Here is a 9,596-nt window from a genome sequence, read left to right on the forward strand (position 1 = left end):
AGTGGTAATAGGTGTAGTAATTTCCACTTTCTGTTTTCTAGTTCAGAGAGTAATTGAATCCAGTCACTACTGTGATATCTTTCTGGCAAATCTGTGTTGGCCTCCATGAAATGAGTTGGAAGTTTGATTTCTGTTCTCTGCAGGCAAGTTTGCGTGATACAGATGAACTGCTGTAACTGGCAAATTGGAGGCAATTTCAGCAGAGATTCCTAGGCTCAAATAAGTGCAAGAACAGAACTTTCACCTCCAGAGAAGTCTCATCTTTAACAGTCCTGAGAAACGACAGGACTAGATTGGAGAGTTTGGATTTCTGCTGTTGCAAAACACTTTGAACTCTGTTTTATTAAACCAGCACTCTCATGAAATGACTAAAAAAGAAACCCCAAGTCATTATGAAATAAAATGCTGAGGCAAAACAAGCTTTATCACTCCCTAATACTGCTTTCAATCTCTGCTGCATTTTCATTGCAGTACATAAGTATTTTATTTCCTGTGACAGCAACATTCATTAGTCTCCATTCTGATTACACATGTTTAGCCCCTCAGGCAGCAGCCATGCCAAGAGTATCAGCCACTGCCAGACCATTAGTGGCATTCCAGGCAGGTCCATGGATTCCGCCACACAAGACAATTCAGAACCAAAATACAACGTACCAGGTGAGTGGAGGCTAAATGTATGACCAGGCTAAGATTAAAAACTTTATTTTTTATACAAAACAATAATAAATCCAAGCAGATAATGAACTACGTGTGTCTTCTCATTTTCCATCTTCTCTTCTTTTCTCAATAAAGTCTATCCACAGTTCAGTGTTAAACCACTCCATATTCTGCAAAAGCTATGACGTTTCCATCTTGTATCCATGTTTTTCTAATTCAGCTCTGTAGAGAAGAGACAGATATATTGAAACACATACACAATACTGTTAGATGTGTGGTTTTTTAAAAAATTACATATACTACACAACATACAATCATTTAAAATAGCAACGTCGTACTGCTTTTTTATTTATACCAATTACCTTAACCTTACTTACCCTGTAATTCTTGAACTCCAGTTTTTTATCTTAAATCACTGTAACTTCTCAGTGAAAAATTCAAATATTTGTTTTAATCACAGTTATTGCCCTCTGACCCACCATATGGCATGAAGTAGCACCTATGCACCTGCATCTCCAAATTCATTAGAATAACCAAAATATTATCTTATACATATTCTCAAGAATCTTATACATTATTCTCAGTATTTCCTTAACTAAAGCAAGCTCACTATTCTATTTTACTTAACTGCATGTGCTTCCAAAACAATTGTAAGCTTTTTTTTTTTTTGCTTTTAGAATAGTGCAGTCTGGAATTTTTATTTATGTCTCGGTGCAATACACCTTGCAGTGAACAAGCCTGAGGGATTGCTTTGTTGTCCTTAGTTGTGGCCAGGACAGCAAGTCAGGAACTACAACTGTTATCACTCCTGCCCTGCCACCAGTTTGCTTCTCCCCTGCCTCTGAACACACCAGCCAGGACAAATCCTGTTTTATCCCCTTTTATCCTAGCACATGTGTATCTAGATACAGAAGTACAAATCTCTAAAAATATTTTGGGTTAGTTTGCACATTTAGTAGTAGGACTTTAAAAGTGGAAGACTGCAGCATTTGCTTTCTAGAGATGGAAGAAACACACTACAACCAGGCAACGCTGCAAACCACTATACGGTCCCCAATACTGCAGGCTGCAACTAAAGCCAGTTACACAAAGTTTTTCTAGATCAACTGTGTCTGTCAAGAATTGTACTATTTCTTAAAAGTCTGTTTCATTACATGTTTTCCAATATTACCATTTAACTGCCTTTGAACCATGTATGAAATAACTATGCCAACAATTTTTTATGCAGAAGACACAAAAATAATTGCTTTCCCTGAGTACAAGGGAGATCAACCCAGGAACTGTTTAAGCAGGCTGTATTACACACAGCTTGCTCCTCATGCAACATACTGAGGGATTAATTATAAAATCTGGCTTTGTTCTGAATGCTTGAAACAATTTAAGTTATAATTATGCATCAGTAAAGGATTACTGAAACTACAAGTGACAAAGAGGATTAAGCAACTGGTTTAGAGGTACACAAATTGCTATCACTTTTTTTAAAGCATGTAATTAACAATTACTTTGCTGTTGTTGCTCATAAACAGTATGTTCACCACATAGGAAAGAACCTTAACGTTAACACAGACCACTAATCTCCAGAAAATTTGCCCATTTGGACAAAGAACAGCAGTGCTGTTTTAAAGTACAGACATAAAAACTGTAACATACTTTGCACACCACATAGCACAAAGAGATAATCTTGGATGCCCTGCCATTAATCCTGGCAGTACAATTCAGAACTTTCACACACACACATAGAAAAGTCATTAGAAAAGGATCCACCCGTGTTAAATTGACAAAGTGTCAACTATATCTCAACTTTCCATGATCTTTGCATTGTTTGCGTAACAGAGCAAAACTCTGTCACCACAATGCCCTAAGGCATTTTCAGTAGAATTATTAAAAGATGAAATGCTGATCAGTACTTCAGAGTCTTGTAATCCCTAAGTCTGGTTCTAAAAGGCTCAAAATAGAAAAGCAAAAAGTAGTGCTTTCACTTATTTCCATTTCAGATCTTTATTTTTTTAAAGTAAGCAGATTTCAAACTTTCAGATATTAACTAATCAACTCCATTTAAAGTATTTTACCCGTCTTCTAGAACAGAAAGTTTATATAAAATTACCTTAATTGATTGGAAAAATCATCTTCTACATTGTCATCATCCCAGTTGTCTTCCCAGACATGTGCATCTTCATCTTCATCTAAACCAGTCCAATCTAAAGACAGAAAAGCAGGTCTAAATACTGTATGCTGCACTGCTTTGGTACCATGTCCTACTGACCAGTTAGCACAGCCACAGGGAAAGGTAGACTTCTGGAAAATTTAACACAGAAGTCTGGATCACATTCAAGTGTTCATGAGTCAGATCTAAAACACATCTTAAAATTTCTGTAATTACAACAAAAATGAAACTTGGTGAAAAAAAATTACGACGCACACATCACGGCTTGCAAGATTAAACATTCCTAAGAGATTTTTTGCATACTTATGGATAAACTGTAGCATCATCCTTCCAGATTTGTATTTAAACACCTTTTTCAGATTAAAAAAGTAAATATGTATCAGATGCTTTCACCAAAACACAGACACGTTCTCTGTTCCCTTTAAATCAGATGCAGTCAATCTATGGACAAATGACAAAAAACTATCTGTGATGCAGAAGCAAAGGCAAATTGAGATAAGCATCTGCAAACAACACTTGATACCTTCAATCAGCTATTTCTGGCTTCCCAGACAGCAGAAGCAGTCTTGCCTTTGTAGGGAACTACTTTTTGTCCATTTTCTAACTTTATTTATATTTTTCCTGTAATAAAGTAATCTGGCACATCACCCTTGACAAATTATTCATCACACACTTAATACTTCATTATTAGAAAAAAATTAAAATCAAACAAATTAGTTCAGAAAAACAGTGAAAATTCAAGTCTCAGAATCACTATGAAAACACAAGTTGGCTTACTCGATTGTTTTTTAGTTTCTCAGTTTACTCCTACTGAATGACACACAGTTTTTCAAATGTTAAAAAAAAAAGAAGCCCTCTAATTCTGACACTTGCAATTTTTTATTTCTCAAAGTCTATTACTGTATTTAAAGAGATAACACTGTTCTTCCCCTCTCATTCTAGTAAGCCATCTGCTGCCCATGCACAGAAAGCTCTGAGGACTAAGGCCTAAAGCAACATTAAACACTGATGGAGGTATGGGGGGAGCAGGGGAGAAATTCAGTGGGATAAAACATCAAAAACTAGTTCACTGTGAACAGCTAACTTTCTAAGAATGAAGCCTGGTCTTTGCATTTTTCTCCTCCTTTTTCTAACACTGACAGGCAACAAAATTAATATTTGAGATTCACCAGGACAGGAAAATCCATTTGTCACTGATTAAAGACACACGTGTGGAAGGCATTACAATTAAATTTCCCTACTCAAATAAATTATATAATGGGGAAAGATGAAGGAGCATAGAAGTTGTGCTGTGAGAGCAAAAGAAAAAAACTGGGAAGAAAAGGTGAAGAAAAAATGTTGTATTAAAAAATGCATTATTTGGATTTAGTTGTATTGCTAGTTGCTCAAAGGGAAGGGCTTATCCTTTAAATACCTGCAATAAGCCTTGCCTTTGCCAATTTATATTCCACTGTTTGTTTTTTTTTTTCAAAAAAGAAACAACTTTACTGATTAACTGATTTTGAAGAGAGAAAAAACAAAGCTCAAACAACTTAAAATTAACACAAAGTCAAACTTTTCTATCTGCAAACATATAAGTAGCTCAGACAGAACTACAAACTTGAAAAAACAATCTCCCAGTAACTCATATCCAGCACAACAAACAGCAGCTTCAGGCACAGGAGATCAGCAGGGCAAATGCAAAAAGATGCTCTAAATCTCACTGAGTAAAGAGGAGTCAGAAAGGTCCATCTCACCTTCCTTGCTGGGGTGGGGAGGAGAGTGAAAGAAAAGCCTAAATCACATTCTCATCCCCACAGGACAAGATTCTGCAGCATCTATAGATTGGAACTATTACCCCAGGATTGTTTAATACAGTTATTACTCCCTGCTACATTATATGCCTGTGACTAAACAAAAGTTAAAAGGTAGAGCATTACCTGGGATTGAAAGTGTTAAGATCACTGAAGAGTCTACTACCATTAAGTATTACTAAGATACACCAAAATTATAAACTTGTCATGACTGAACTCCTTGAAAATATCAAAAAACTTTTATATGCTGATCACTGATTGTTTTATTTTGTACTTGGGAAACAAAAAACAATATTTAGGATTGTAGGGTTCTTTATCCCCTGCTCTATCACTTTACATTTTTATATTCTGAAATGCACTGTACAAAAGATTCTTAAGTGACTCATTTACATGTCTTTTCATCTACTATAGTATACTTATGCTACACTTCAAAGTATCCTATAAAAATTGAGCACGTCTGGTTTTGATACATAACTTGATTTCATAAATTGTTTAAGTAAATTTTTAGGCTGGCATAAACTCCAAAAGTCCATGTTTTCATCTCTTAACACAGATTTGCATTATCTAACTTCCTTTGAATAAAACCTGGGTAATAGAACACAAAGTTCTTCTATTGCTAGAAAGTGGTGTTTTAATTTGAAAGAAAAACAATTTGGAATGGGTTTGAGCCCAGTTATCATAATTCTTTCCTAAATACTGGAGATAACAGACAAAGTGGTCTGAACATGCAACATCTCAAAACTGTGACCTCACTTGAGGATTCAAATGGACCCTTTTAGACATTCTTACTTTCTGCAAGAAAGAACATCTAGACACCTGATGATGGCCACTTCTTAACAAGTCTCCGTTCCACCCAGAAAGCCTGCACAGTACTTTGCTTTAGCATTACAGCCAGAGCCAAGCAAAACTAATTTCACCTTCTGTAACAGCAAGTCAGGGCTCTGCCCAATCCAAGGTCCAGAAGCTGCAGAGATTTCCCCTATTGTGAATACTTAACTTACATTAAATAAGATAAACTTTTTTTTTTCTTTTTAAGAAACACTTAGGAAAAACAAAGTATTCTAACTATGTCATGAACTTTATCTGTACCTGCAAAAACGTTAATTGTAGCAGCACTACAGGGCTCAGAACACCTAAGGCTTGTAGTACCACAGAAAAAAACACATGCAATAAAGACATTAGAGAAAAAAAATCCTGATGTTACATCGTCGTAATATATAATTTCTCAGGATCCACAACTCGAGACAGAATTAAGGACATAAAAAATAAACATGCCCTAACAGAGATGTTTCCAAGACTATCTCTGGGACACTGAGTTGTTTTATTGAACTTAACTTCCTTATTAAATCTATATCTGTACCTATTAAAAGCAAACCAGCATATACATGTCTGTGCTTCAATAGGTAAAGAAACTAAAAGTAACTACAGAGCGCAGCATTTCATTTTCATATATTTTTCCGCTTTACGCTCAGTTTCCGGCCCTCGTCCCTCCTCTGCTTTGCGATTCTCATCTCCAATGTCAAAAAGCACTAAACTTCTCTGCACTTGTCCCCAGCCCTCTCGCACAATGACACAGCACTCGCAGCGCGATGTGCCCGGCGCCGCGACACCGCCACAGAGCCGGGCACGGGCACCGCGATCGCGCTCGGTCGCGGCTCTGCAGCCCCTGCCCGGCCGGGGGCTGCGTAGGGAGCCGGGGGAGCTCCGCGGGGCTCAGCCGGGCCCTGCGGAGCGGCAGCACCGCGCTGTCCCGCGGAGCGGCCGCGGGGACCCGCGGGCAGGGCCGGCGCACACGGCACCGCAGTCCTACCGCCGGTGCCACTGCCAGTCCCACCGCCGGTGCCACTGCCGGTGACACTGCCGGTGCCACTGCCGGTGCCACCGCCGCTCCCGCTCGCCCGCCCGCCGCGTCCTGTCCTGCCCGCCCCGGCCGGCCCAGGCCGCGGCGGTCCCGTCTGCAGGCCGCGGCCTGTCGCGTCCTGGCGTCCCGTCCCGTTCCGCCCCCGCCCGGCACCTTCAGCCGGGAACTCCTCAAACTCGTCGTCCTCCTCGAGGAGCCCCAGGTCCACTGGCTGCTTCTTCTCCGACATGCTGGGCCCGCACCGCGCCCGCCGCCCCGAGCCTGCTGGGATCCCGCGGCCGCCGCCGCGCCTGCGCCGCTGCCGGGCCCGGCTCCGGCCGCGCCTGCGCCCTGCGGATCGCGGCTCCGCCGGCCCCGCCCGCCGCTGCGGCCCGGCACGGCCCGAGCCGGGGCTGAGGGACCCTCCGGGAGCTGCTCCTGCTCCTCCTGCTCTCTTCTCTCTCCTCTCTGCAGTGCTGTGGGGAGAACAAGCTCGTTCCCTGCAACGTCAGACCAAACTGCACAGGCCGCTGCCGCTGCTGAGCGCCTCTTTTCTCTACATTCTTTCATTATTGGTTTGAATGCAGGCAAAACCCATGGAGTATTAGCCTTCGGTCCTTCATCTCCATGTCATGGTGTTGGAGTTTTTTCCCTTCTGGTTTTTCAATGTAGTGTTTCAAACCGCCAGGAGAGGATTGGGTTGCACATTAGGAGGGATTCATTCACAGAAGGAGTGATGAGGCGTTGGCACGGGCTGCCTTCCGTGGAGGGGTTCAAGGGAAGCCTGGCTGTGAGACGCAGTGCAGTGGTGTTTGGCCATAGGTTGGACTCGATGATCCCAGAAGTCTTTTCCGACCAAATTGATTCTGTGATTCCATGGAAACTTAAAACTAATTTGCTATGTTCTAAATTCCTTGTCCAACACATGGAACAAGCAAGCAGCTTGGAAGAGAGAGTTTCACTAAACTATTCACTAAGAGTTTAGGCTGTTATGTGAAATGTAGAAATGCTGCAGGTTTTTATTATTCCCAAGTGTTTTCATTTCACTTAAATATAAATTCTCTTGATGATTTCAACAAAGGCAAAGTTCAGCACTTACTAGCCCGAACAAGTTTGTGTGCATGGCAGCACCAGTGGCTTCTCTCACCTTATAACAATACTGCCCGTTTGGTGGAGGAGCTGGGATGTTTTCCCTTGCTCTGTGAGAAGCTGATTCACAAGGCAATGACTTACACAGCTGGGTTATACTGTATCCTAAATTTAAAGTCAGGAGAACAACAAAACACTGGTGTGGGAATTCATGTATCATTGAGTTCCAACCCAGCACAAGCGTGTTCTGGCATGCAGCCACAGGTAAGGCGAGGTGGGAAATGAGCCCTTCTGCCACGTGAAAGGTTTCATCAAGTGGTCACATTTTAGTTTTTTGTGACAGAAGGACTGACTGACAGTGATGACTGTGAAATTATGAAAACTCTGGTTTAATAAATCAGTATGTGAAATCTAGTTGTAATTTAGCTGAGATTTTCAGCAAGCCATGCATTTTGGTATAATATATTGCTCTAACAGAGTACAAGATAAAGTCATAAAGTGGATAGGGGTCTGTCATATCAAAAGCTTGCACTGATCCATGATCATTCAGTTACTAAGGCTCAAATTCAAACCCTCTAGTTTTGCCTAACCTAGAACTTGACTGAAGTAGGAAGTCTGGATTACACCTGGGAATAACAAGATACTCAGTTACACCTAGATTATCCAAGAAAGAATGTAACTTGGAAACTCCTGTGGACAAGTAGCTTCAGGTATCCCTGAAGCAGAAAGCAGCCTGAACTTGTTTCATACTTTCCCTACATGCCTGCTGTAGAGAAAAGATGCAAGAGTCCTTTCCACCCCTTCTTTCTCTTCCTTCTGTGCCAAGCTGCTGGTTAGGAAGTGCCCATGAAAAGAAGAATCTGTACTTCCCAAAAGAATATGGCCAGCCACTGCACAGTGAGACAAGGAAAATCGAGGAGTCCTGAAGCAGTGACTTACTGATGTAGAGTCTGACCAGAATCAGTCTTGGATTTGAGGCTTCCTGTGCATTTCTCACCTCAGAACTGAGTATTCCTCTATCACCAGTCAGCCAAACTTAATTTTCTGTTTCCGCAAAAATCTGTAGTGTCCAATTCTCCTCCTTTTGGTTTAAATCTCAAATTTTTCATGGTTCTTTTAAATTTGTGGTTTCTGGAGTTCTGTCATTAAATAAGGAGCTTGGCTCTTGTTTTACCTATTTTCCTTGTAAGATTTTTGTCAAATCATGATTTCAGAAATAAAAACTCTAAATCCCTTGGTTTAAATCCAATACCCCAGGTTTTGTAAACATGCAATTTCCCTGGCTTGTCCAGCCTTTTGAGGAGATGAATGCATGAATGCAGCCCTCGCTGTAATTCCCCAATCCCTTTAACTCTCTGCTAGCAGGGTCTCCAAGGGCACAGATATCTGCCATGCTGTGTTTCTCTCACCAAGGTAAGCCCATCCTCTGCTGCCTGAAGGACCTGACCTGTGAAGCATTCTCCAAACCATCCTGCCAGACCTTGCAGGAACAAATTCCCAGAGGGCAAAGCAGTGAGGCTTACCTTCAGATTTCCTCTGTGTCCAAGCTGGATTTGAGCTGGTGTGAATGTCGAGTGTCACAACCAACAGGCTGTTTGCTGGTTGTTTGGGGATCAAACTCCTCCAAAGTACAACCAGGTATTTTCTCTCATGGTGGAGCAGATTTGACAAGTAGACAACTCAGTCTGCAACAGTAAGTGATTGAGCTCAGCTGACTGAGCAACTCAGTCTGCAGTAGCTTCCAGGGAGAATGTCCTGGCAGGTGGTGGATGGCTATGACCACACCATATCCCAGATGTATGTTCCTAACAGCCAGACTATACTGTAAGCAAATAGAAAGAACTTATTCTCCTGCAGGTAGCTGTTGTAAATCACTGGTTTCAGTGCCAATGTGGCTGGGCTTTCTTAGCACAGGCATGGGATTAAATCACATTTTCTTATGGTTTCTTCGTGGCTTTCTTATGCAGCTTCCAGTCTGTAGGCTTTGTATATCCCACACTTCATTGCCTCCAGGAAGCATGTGAGAAACTCACATTTCTGCACCAAGAAAAGA

At 41.4% G+C, this 9,596-nt stretch overlaps 1 long non-coding RNA gene across 1 annotated transcript; it reads right to left on the reverse strand.

The window, feature by feature from the left end:
* Positions 1–686: 686 nt before the first annotated feature.
* LOC128935412 (uncharacterized) lies at positions 687–6,767 on the reverse strand. The gene is made up of 3 exons (XR_008482944.1): positions 6,629–6,767; positions 2,762–2,855; positions 687–879 (listed from the first exon to the last, which is right to left on the reverse strand). It is a non-coding gene; the product is annotated as an uncharacterized LOC128935412 (long non-coding RNA).
* Between the last annotated feature and the right edge of the window lie 2,829 nt (positions 6,768–9,596).

This window comes from Melozone crissalis, unplaced genomic scaffold (genome assembly GCF_028551555.1).
Source record: "Melozone crissalis strain CALT ecotype California unplaced genomic scaffold, PUWL_Pcris_2 ptg000016l_1, whole genome shotgun sequence".
Taxonomy (NCBI): Eukaryota; Metazoa; Chordata; class Aves; order Passeriformes; family Passerellidae; genus Melozone; species Melozone crissalis.